This window comes from Osmerus mordax, chromosome 24, assembly GCF_038355195.1.
Source record: "Osmerus mordax isolate fOsmMor3 chromosome 24, fOsmMor3.pri, whole genome shotgun sequence".
In the NCBI taxonomy this organism is placed as follows: Eukaryota; Metazoa; Chordata; class Actinopteri; order Osmeriformes; family Osmeridae; genus Osmerus; species Osmerus mordax.
The window spans coordinates 7,637,226-7,649,265 of NC_090073.1; the positions used below are offsets into that span (position 1 = coordinate 7,637,226).

The 12,040-nt window shown below is 45.0% G+C and overlaps 1 protein-coding gene across 1 annotated transcript in view; it reads right to left on the reverse strand.

The window, feature by feature from the left end:
• LOC136932887 (protein D2) overlaps nucleotides 1-12,040 on the reverse strand; it is a 43,590-nt gene that overhangs the window by 27,683 nt on the left and 3,867 nt on the right. The gene's annotated exons all lie outside the window — the stretch shown is intronic.

Below are 12,040 nucleotides of genomic sequence, written 5' to 3' on the forward strand. Positions count from 1 at the left end.
ACATAGCATGACCTGTTGCCTTCTCAACGCTTGTAATCCTCGTTTATACATGTGTGCTATGAGGCAAAGACAGCATGATAATGTAGTTACACTAATATCTAAGTCATACATTGAAGTATTCAAAAATAGCACAGCTTAGAGAAAACAGGCCTAGGGGCTACATGGAACATTCACATCAATCTATATATTTGAATAAGAGAATCTTGGATATTATTTGAACTCCACAACACAGGCATACCTCAAAGAGAAGAATTCCAATAGGAGACACAGACTGAACACAAAAGCATATTCTTCAGCACATACTTGCTCACACAAAGACAGAAAAAGTGGTCAGTTAAATTCAATTGTTTGTTTCAGTGCCTAAGTGCCTGTCTCTACCTGTAAGAATCTGGTTAGTCCAGCTGGCACTGTGGGGGGGGGAAAAAAATCGCAAGAGCCGCTCCCTCCATGCTTGCAGTTCACACATTGTGGCATGTACCCTTCTCTCTCTTACAGGGATTTTTTTCTCTCCATCTGTCAAAATCCACATTAATTACACACAGATAAGTCTCCAGGGAAAAAAACCCGATACATACATATTTATCCTCCCGTCTGAATTAAAATAACCATGTATGAAGATAATGAATATACTACAGTACAACCAGTACTTACAGAACACCATTCATCTCACACCAGTTCTCCCATACTCCACCCTGTCCAAGTTTCCTCCGAATTACTAATGAATGCCATCCCTGACAGAACATGCTAGATGCATGTGGCTATTTAAACTCTAAGTACCATATACCCTCCCTTTCCTTCAGATAACCATTGGCTCCCCTCCACTAGATACATTATCCCCATGTTCTTCTCATCAGTACTAAGTGGTTCCCCTCCATTAACTTCTGCGTTGATATGCTTTCTGCTCTCTAATATCATCGGTCCTGGTGGGTTATAGCTGGTCTGTTCAGATGAGGGTAGGAGGTGACGGAGGTCAGGGTTCGGGGGGGGGGGGGTTCTGCTTCCTGGTGGCGGGATCAGGACCCTACCACGCCCCAGCAAGAGCACCCCGCGGGCCCCAAGGGTGGGTGGGTGTCAGCACCGAAACGCGACGCTCCGCTGGGCCTTCACACAGAACTGGAGCCCAGGCCTGGGCCTCGGGGGCGGGGGAGATTGAGCTTGCGGTCTCCTGGGATTAACCTCCCACTAGCCTGCTGTGATCACAGCAAAACGGCCCTCTGGGAGCGCGTCTGAGATACCAGGCGGCTGTAATTAGCCCTGTGGCTCTGTCATGGCTGCTGGTTGGTGTTGGAGAGAGCCTGGCTGGGTGGGGTGGTGGTGGTGGGTGGGGTGGTGGGCTCTCTCTCTGCTGGAGGAACTCGATTCTCTTGTGGCAGGAGGCAGGGAACGGGGGATTTAATCCTCTCCCAGTTGTCAAACTCCACAAATGGCCGTAAATGTAAATGATAAGAAAGGGCCTGATGTCTTTTACCAACTGTTGCTTTTGTCAACCAAAGAAAACCCACAACGACAACAACAAGATGACCTTAGTTTTAATATCGTCGAAGGGACATCTACACACCCATGTTGCGGCAGTGTGAATGCAAGCAAATGGCCGACTACAGCATCGAACGTGTGCACATCTGCAACGGTGAGGACTGCGCAGAACAAAGGCTGTGGAAGGCCGTCGTCTCTGAGGGTTGTAAACTCCTGGCTTACCTTTGTGTGAACTCTGCTGGGGCTGAGAATCAGAGAGACGTCTAATCGGCCCTCTCGCAGAGCTGCCTGGGCTCTTGAGCCCATATCTCTGCCTAGTGATGACACACTGTACCGGGCAGGGGGGGGGGGAGGCAAGGCAGGAGGGATGGAGGAGAGAGAGAGGCCCCACTGTGAGTTTACAAGTTCACGGTTTATCCCTGACCCAATACCAAACCTTGTCGTCCATGCAGCTGCCTATTAATATCCCCTCTGCTTATCCAGCTGATCCTCGCTGTTCTCCTTCTCCATCAGCCGAGGCTCGCAGAACTCACAGCGTTTCATTAAACGGTCAACTGCGCTCTCCGCTCGACCCGGAGCAAAGCAGCGCATCGATCTCAAATCCCTCTTTAAGTAGCAAAAACACTTGAACTCGTTGGGTAATTAACAGGTATCTGTGTTGTGATTAAGAGACGGCAAAGGCTTAACAACCATCGACTGCAGCTTCAAGCAAGGTTGGAGGATTGATCTGTAAACACGGGGAAAAAAAATCAGCCCGTACACGCAACTCTGAAATTTCAACGGTAAAAAAAAAGGAAGGGAGGAAATGTTGAACTGTTGTCAGAGTGGAGCCGAATGCTTCACATCAACGTACACAGTGAACAAGCACACGTCATATTTGCCGGGTGAAATACACCAAACCAGATGGCTGACATTTGTTTCTGCCTGCATGGAGGGCGAGCTGTTCGTTCTACATCTTCCATTCAACAGGAAGTGAATCCCATGGCTCCCGTTACCAAACCGGCGCAGCCAGGGTCAGATCTCCCAACACGTTGGACTGTTTTTGTTCGTCATATGCTGGATATTACACTGTATTTTATTTGAACTATAGTGCATAGCATGTCTGAGGAGACAAAGGGACAAAGACTCCTGCAGTGACTAGAGTCGTAGGCATGGAAGCCCCATACCTATGATGTGTTGAGAGAGAGATGGAGGGACCAGGGAGGGAAGGCAGATGGGGCAGCAGCCCCGGACCGATCCTTGGGAGAGGTTAACCGTGGTCTGTACGACTTGTTCTATCGGGGTCAGGAGAGGAGGTTCGCCCAGGTCAAAGGTCACGGCAGCAGTAATTGAATCCTGTCCAGGGAGTGGACGAATGCGGCCGAGCCACAGACGAGATGGAGATGGAAGGAGTCCAGCGCCAGGCGGCCCTGTGTGGGGCTCACGGCTGGTTCTCGCCTGGAGGTCACCCACCTGAGAGGTGAGGAGGTCCTTATTGTCATTAATAACAGCTCCCCCTCACATGCACAGAGGGTTCGTCACCTCACCTCCTTCCTCTCACACCCCTCCCCCACCCCTCAGCCAGGCGCAAAGGGCAGTACAGTAATCTGCCCGAGAGGAATTGGGTGAAGGAAACCGTTCTGACAATATTCCGACAGGTCCTCCAAAATAGCCCATCTTTGACTCCAAAATGATTTCTTGGCCCATTTATTTTTCTGCATGGCCCCCTGATGCCATGGGAAATTGGATTTTCGTCAATAGAGTGGTGCTGTCTGTTGATTTCTGCTTGTCTGTTGACCTGCTTACATTTATGCTTCGGAATAACCAAGGAACATTCTAGAGTCTAGACCATACCTGCTCCAACAAGCCAACCAGATTGGACACGGAGGCAACACTTAAGAAAAAAATATGAAAGCCATGTTGTTTTTCAAGGCACAGTTGTTGTTAAGTGAGGACGTGTCAATTAACAGAAACACACAGACTGCATGTGACATGCTGTAGATGTCATTAGACCTGCTGTGTAAAGGCAGAAGATGAAGTTGCTGCCTTTGTCTGTGAAGTGTGCTTAACTTACTGCTGGTTCAATTAGAAGATCCAGACGCCCTGCCAATCAATTTTAAGCTTGAGAAGACATCTTAACCTTTATCACCATAATGAAATTGAGGAGCTTTCATTCAACTATTCCTCCAGCTATAATCTACATATCAAGACGTATTAATCCTCAAATGATCCCCCCCCCCCTCTCATGTTTTCAGATTTTACAGAAAACTGCTTATATATGTATATATTAACATGTATGATGCAAGACTACCCACTACCTTCAAACCTGCTTATTTTTAACTCTCCCGCCCACACAAAGAGGGCTGTAAAGTGGCAACTGAAACACCTCCAAAAGCCAGCGCCACATGGACAAAGTAGTGTGACACCTGGAACAATGAATCCAACAGCAGTCTTTACTGGGACACCAACCACATACTCCCAGTCTGTCACTGGGAGTATGTGGGCACAAGAGGCAGAGCCAGTTCAAGAGGAGGCGAGCACATCGCAGGAAAACGTGAAACACCAGTATAATTGCATAATCCCATTAACACCTTTTCTTTTTATAAAATGCCATGCCAAACGAAGACTTACCCCAAACATGGCATCTAATATATCTAGTTATGTGCTAGACAACCCTGTGGTGCTGGTTGTGTCCTAATCCATTGGGCTGTGCGTCACGGATTGCAAAGTACAGATTTTTTTCGGTTCACTTTCCCTCTGAACTTCACAACGTTGACACCCAAACCAACACAAACATTTACTGTTATTCAAACCTTTACTGATACTACCCAAGATACTCAATATTTTCCAAAAATGATTTTCTTTCTTTCTTCCTCAGCTGCAAAAAAAAAGAAGGGCAGGCTATGCTTGTTCACAGTCTGATTGAGACTCGGGGTGTGATGGAATTAGCAGAAGCCTAGGGAACTACCCATGCATTTCTCTCAACGCTGAAGCCTCTTTTAACCACTACATGCTTGCAAGCACGGCAGCGCTGATGCTAAGCTTGTTAGTCACCCTGGATGCGATCTTGCTAGCTGGAGCTTTCAACACTTTCTAGTGGTGGCTTTACACATACACCTACTCACCACCATGAAAGCATTTCTGCAAATGCACACGCTCATACACAGTTACTGGCATTAACAGGTACTCTAACGAACAGGCACTAGCTCATTCCAAACAGCCCAGATGCAGAAACTACCTATGCTAAATGGAGCAGAGAGAAATGTATTTGACATATGGTTCAGCACTGGAAGGAGCTGAACATCAGGCTGATTTACAGGACATGACTGCTATCCATAATTATCTGCCCATCATGCCTTATATTGAGGGGTAATGTTGCTGCCATTTTATTAAGCTGTTGAAGTGCAAAGTAATGGTGTGTGTGTAAACATTGATGTAAGTATGCGTTTAAACTTGCAGTGAAATTTGAAGAGATACACTAATGAGTCTATTTAAACTTAATTTGTATGGGTAACAAGTGCCAAAAATATTTTTACTGGCATAGTCGCGACATTAAAAGTTCTCTAACTTTCAAAGTCACACAACTCTGACTGACACAAAGAATTTCAGAGAAATATCTGCCCAAAGAAAATACAAGGTCTCTGGAAACTGTGATGTTTAACCACTTAAATAGGAAATATATTGGAATGGGATTTTGGTTTGACTCCAAGCAGCTAAGACTGTACACAGTTTCTATGGAAACCCAGTTTGTTTGTGATAATAAGACGGGGAGGGGGGTTCACAACAGTGTTGTCTATCAAACAATATTCATCGCCTCTGTGTTCTTCACAGTGGACATAGTTAGCTTAGCGCTTTAACCTTGAGTTCCCCTCTACCGCGGTCTTCTCCCTTTACTGTATGAACACGTTATTTCGTTGCTTGAACGACAATTATCCTTCACGGGAACCGTCTGGAAAACAATACAGATCCCGGGCCTCTGTAGGAATAATAGGAAACGTCCTGCTATGCAAATCCTGCTTGTCCATACTGTGACACCCCTCCTTTTTGGCCACCAGAGCTGTCAAAGGTGTCAGAGCTGTTCACAGGCACGGAGTGTCTCACCAACCAGGGAGGGTTCCACATTCTCTTTTTCTTTTTTCCTTTTCTCTCGCTCATGATTAATTATGGCCTCTGATGGTAGTACAGTGGGCAAGTGTAAACGATTCCCACATTTTCTTGTGCCCTCCGTTTACTAATGTCTGTGTAGGAAGATGCTATTGACGCCATCCTTCTTGGATACTAACAGGTTTCTGCATGGGGTGGTAAACTCACTCCTTCGAGTGGAGGGAGGGAGGGAGGGAGGGAGGGAGGGAGGGAGGGAGGGAGGGAGGGAGGGAGGGAGGGAGGGAGGGAGGGAGGGAGGGAGGGAGGGAGGGAGGGAGGGAGGGAGGGAGGGAGGGAGGGAGGGAAGAGGGGGGCACTGTAGGCATGTGGGCAGACAGAGAGCCAAGTCCAGACTGCCAGTTGACTAGGCCGGATCCTCCAGTATGGGAGAGACGATGGTTTCAGTGGGCGACGCTGGGTGTTGTGAAGAAAGGGAGGAAACAAGGACTGCCCAGGGCTCGGAGACTTGACGTATTTAAGCCAGACAAGCGCAGTCTGTGTTCAGATATCACCAGCCCACCAGTCTGACAATCAGGCCATGTCATCGCACATGCTCTGCTCTGGGAGTACGCATCTCACCTCAGAGCATGAGGACCGCTCAGACGTCAACAGGATCCCAGAAAATGACACACTGGAAGAAGAAAAAGAAAAAGAAAATACGGACGTAGAAATTGCTGAAAAATATTGTTTTCATTGAGCCGGGCGTGATTTCAAAAATCATAGAGCACGCAGCACCCTCATTTTGAAAGGCTGGAACCCCTCGTTTTGCTAACCGTCGATATATTTAGCTGTGTCAAAAAGGAAAACGAAGGCCTGAAACCACATTGATCACAATGCCGAAAACTGTTATCAGAGGAGGTGCAGGTTTATGGTTCAAGGGCTTGTCCATTCACACTGAGCAAGCTCAGCCCTTCTGCCTGACACACTGATAAAGACAGGAGAGCTAAAGCCGCTCCCGTGCCGCATCTTTAACTCTCCCCAGGGGGAATCACACATCACCCATCTGAATGATCCACGAGCGTCGTCGGAGCCAACCTCCACGCTTCATTAAAATAAAACATCTTTCTACTTCATCCCATTGATTTTTTTTGTACAGAAAATACAGGAAAGCATGAAAGCGTCAAAAGTACATAGAAAGTACAACACTGCCGACGAGGAACAGCCGAGCTACAGGTCTGGAATCTGAACCACAGGAAGAAAAGGAAAAGAAAGAAAATCGAAATTCAATTACCCATGCTAGTAACCTACTGTAGGCTTGGTTAAAAAAAAAAAAAAAACATGTCATTTGAACCCTCTGCGATGTCCATCCCCAAACCTGTCGTCCGCCTTTCAAGCAGGCCGGTGCTGCTCCAGGCAGATGCCCGTCTGACCCTGGACAAACACAGTGGCACAGACGACCTCTTCAGGCCCGCCAAAGCAGTGGTCTCGTCAGACATCCCCCTGTTCCTGCTCACCCTCTCTCCCCACTGACCATGAACTATTGACCAACGCTTTGGCTCATGAGCAATTTACTGTCTACCGTCTTACGAAGGTGAACCACAGCCAGGAGAGAACTAGTTCCTAATGCCATACACTTTAAATTTCAACCCCCCCCCCCCCCTTTTTTTTTAATGGTAGGTTCCAAAAGAGAATTTGAATGTGTTCAACACAAAGCTGAAGATGCACAGGATCAGCCTAGCGGCAAGTACGAGGAATCTGTGGCTGGTGCACTGAAAGGGTTATATCCGCATTTAGGCTGAAAGACATACTCAAGCATACACAGACACAAATCCTGTTGAGCAGAGCAGAGCAGAGATACCCTACATACTACCAGCCCTCCAAGGCACAATTAGGATTTCACGGATGGAAGAAATCCACAATTCCTGCAAACATAAAAAGTCATTTTTCCCCTCTTTGCAATAATATCAACTTTTTACCCAAGGAACAACCTTAAGCACCTCTCGATAGTATTTGGACAAAGAAATAAAAACAAAGTAACGTGTTTTGCCAAAAATGGTTGCTACTTCAAGCCAGGCATGTGTTGTTAAGGAAAGGCAAAACCATTCTTTTTATAACCTTCCACTCTCAATCAATTTCACCAGTTCCATGAGCTATAAGGAGAACTACCACCTGCCAAGGGTTTTAAAAGTTGTGTGCAGCTCTGCCTTGGTAGAGATTGGTACGGATTGGCACAATTGGCAAACCACCATCTCTCAGCTGAGGTAGAAATGTTAAAGGTTGAAAAATAGAACTACAGGATGAAGTAGATATGAGTGACAGGTGGAGAGGGTCACAACTGAGTGAAAAGGGAAGCAAACTGATCTCTTACTGTAGTGTGCGAAGACATTGAAAATAACCAACAATGACATTTCAGGAGTGCACACAAAAGCTCTGGCCCTAAACTGTGCAAGAACTGACCATTTTGACGTACAACATTATATTTACTTATGCATAAGGTATTTTATGCATAAGTAATCATTTGTGTTAAACTCACTCCTCTCAGTATCTACAGCTGTGTTAGTTAAAGCACCTTATGCACTCTAAAGATGCACAGTAGGAACAAATCAATGCAAATTAATTGCATTTCCTAGCAACAACATACAAAACAACAATTTGAAATAAAAAAAGAAGTTCTTGTTTACCGACATTAACCTCATACTTTCCCAAGGAAATTATAATGATTAATGTTTTTCGCATATAGTGACATCAACATAACGTTTCATTATTCATATTAGGTGACATGATAACAAGGAGTAGGTTCATAATATGAACGTACAGGCTGTCGCTCAGTTTAAATCTGCCCTTATGCTGATGGGACTGTGCCAAGGAGAGGCCTGGGGCAGGTCCACAACAGATCGCAGTATATTATGACTCAGTTGTGTTTGAACAAGGCACACCAAGTGTCCGGTCTGAGGAGCTGAGATTGAAAAGACCACATTGTGACCGTCCAAAAAATTACGTCCTAGAGCATTCCGCTGTCTAGCGAAAAGGTTAAGAACATCTTGCACAAATGCCCAGACCTATTGAACAGTCATAAGCTGGCACCAAGAGAAATCAAGCTAACATTGTGGATCTGGTTCAGTTGTCTCATTATTCATACCTCTCCTGACATTCACAAGGAAGGGGGGGGGGGGGGGACAATGAATTCTGCAAACACCTACATTATGAGAAAGCTCTTTCAGTGTGGCTAAATACCGCAGAGCAGAGCACCTCTACTCCTCAGTGTGGGCAGTTCTGGCACAGGCTGGTGCTTAAGCATACTGAATGAGTGCAACAGTTGGAGTATCAACAGTGAGACAAAAAAATGACAGTGCAGGAGAGACCAAAGCTGCACCTCGGAAAAAGTTGAATCCTGCCCACCTCTCCGAGGGATTGAAGGCTCACAATGCCTCCCAGGTCTTAGTGCATTAAGAGGGGTGCACTTGATTCGGCTTCAGCCACTTCAGGGTAAAGCAAATCACTTTAATATGTTAAGAAGATTAAACTGGATAAATGTCTAGATACATTTTTTGAGAAGCTATATAAACCTCAAGTGTTTTCATTTAGGGAGGGGAGGTTTGTTAGTCAGTGGAGTCTATCGCCACAAAACCCTCCGAAAGCTATGTGATTGGCTAAGGAAAATTAGGCTTATTTGAGATTTTGCATTTTAAGCTTCTTGAATGTAAGACCCTCCCACCTTTTTCCGTATTATCTTTAACACCAACCCTTAGGACAACAAAAACCGAGACACACAGGTCACAATCTCACAGAGTATCTCAGCTACGAGGCTCTTGGTCTTATACTGAATATGCCAACATGTGGTCTTAATTCTTAACATCAAACGTTTTCTATAAAGGCTGGTAACCTTTTTGTAAAAGTATCTGTGAGAAATCTATGTGTCATATGCAAAGTCGCAATGTACACCTTTGAGAAAATAAAAGTCTTAGATGTTGTATTTTAAAGTGTCAATTAACACTTGTTATGTATACTATTTACTGTTGTACAACATTACACACAATATACCTTTAACCACTATAACCTATATATGGTTTCTCTCACAATGGATTTCAACTATGAAAGTAAAATAATATTTTCTGTTCATTGCTTAGATTAATCTCAAACAGTCAAATTACATAATTGGATCAGGTGTCTTCGAGAAGAGGATTGATTGATTCTCCTGGATGTGAGGGATTGTGAATCTCATGGTATCTTCTTGTCAGCTGGCAGTTCTCTTCCACACAGAAGCTGTGCTAGAAATGGTTGAGTGTGGAAATGAAAGGGAAAAACGGAACAAAGTAATGTAAAGGGATTAACTCATCATTTGCATACCAATGTCACTGGCTCCTAACGATGGTATCAAAGGAACGAACAGGAAGTGATCACTTCTAGCTCTTATCAGCTGCATTCTCTGGGAAAGAGAAATCAGGCTTTGATCAATGAAATAAATTAACATTATGTGTCTCTGCGTTTTATTGCGGGTGACTTCTGGTGACAAACCAATGTGATTATACATTTATTTATTTTTAAGCAATATTGGCATCAGAAGCTAAATATGCTTCCCCCTATGAAAAAGCTCAGACTTCGCCAACTCTGCTGAAACACGGCGTTAAGGACTCGTCTCCTTCCAAAGTTAAGACAACAAGACGACTGGGGAATGGCATTATGAAGAGTTAGCATTAAAAGAAGCCCAGAGGCTGTTCCTAAAGAAGGTGAATCAGAGGATTTGAACAGGACTGTAACTAAGCCATGTGCTAGACCGGAGATGAGCCACCACGTTAACTTTGGGTAAAACACAGTACACACAGCCAAGACTTCCTTTAAGAATACAAACTTACTTTCTGTGATTACCTCCAACTTCTTCATCACAGTCCAACATAAACGACAAGAAATAAGGCAATTACATGGGTCTTACGTGTATGGGTTAGTGTCTATAAGAAGTTGGAGTGTGGAAAATATCATGATTACCCTAACATCCATCCAAGAAGATTTCTGAGTTGCCCACAAAAAATAAACTTTCTTTTCTATATCTATGTACTTTACAAACAAGAGGCAAGTTCGAACAGCAGCAGATACCAGCTGACTCTCAGCTGGTGAAGTAAGCAAACCAGAACACGATTTTCTTGTCAATGATTTCAATCTAATATTAACTGCAAACCATCATCATTTAACTGGGAGAAATGGTGCACTGTAGGTTGCAGGCCAATTTCAACTCTCGAGCCTTTACTGAGTGAACTGTTTTCATCAATATTTCACGAGAACATAATGCCAAATTACAACCTGATTGTGCTACCTTTCCTTGAACATGAAAAGTGCTGATTACTTGGGCTGTCTGTGCTACGATATGGCTCAGGCAAACGTTAGATACCGTTTCTATCTGTGCCTAACATAAATAGAATTTTAATCTTGCGTGTTTGTTTTAGCATCTGGAGCAGCAAACGCAGATCATGAATCTCTGTTTGAACAGAACTTTGAGTCAATGTATATGACCGGCTGAGAATCTGTCTCCATATGAAGACTATTCATAGACACCACAGGTTTGGAGGGTCTTTATATTTCCAATTTACTTCCTTTGTGTGCTAATTACATGTTGTCCTGCTAAACTTAATAAAATATTATAATATGAAGAAAAAAATTATAATGTGTTACCATGTTAATGACATAATACAGTATAATCAAGGGAGTAATTGCCGGTATGAGGGCAAAGTGTGCTCCTACAGTCTGTCTCCTCTGGCTGTCCCACCTAGGAGGTCCATGCAGAGAAATCCTCCCTCAGAGCTTTAGCCAGGGGGGCAGACATCAATCTCAGCTCTGGCCTCCAAGACTCCACACAGCACTACCTCCCTGCACGACGCCCCCCCCCCCCCCCCCATCCTCCATTGATGACGATAGAATACGTTCTGGTGCTTAATTGAAATCGTATTTTACTCTCTCTGCCGCTTGAAGCTCTATCGCTGCCTACACCCTTATCGCACCGCCGCCGAAACAGAACGAGAGACGAGAAAGAGAGAGTGGAAGAGAGGGATGCAGGCGGTGACAAAAAGAGTGACAAAGTCACGACGACAGAGTGGGTGAGCGCAGAAGAGTGATGGAAAGAGAGCAGAAGAAGAAGAAAGCAGAACAACAATCAAGGCTGGGTCGTAGAGAGAGAGAGAGAGGTAGAGGGGCTGGGGTGTGTGATGTGTGAATGTTCTGCTTCGAGGGTCTCTACAGTCGATCCTCCATCTCGGCTCGACCCAGCACAGGCTCCACACGGAGCTACGGGTCTAACCTAGTGACCCCCCTACCTCATCTAAACCCAGCCCTGGTTATGAGAATATGAGGCTGTACAGTGTTCGACTGACACCTCACACAACATGTAAATCACCCCTCTTTGTGGAAACATGGATTATGGGGCTTATTGCTTTTCTCCATTCGACTGAATATGCATAATCAATCCTGCGCTTCTGGTAACACTGGTAGTAATTCCCCACTCGTCAGTGGCTTCCGT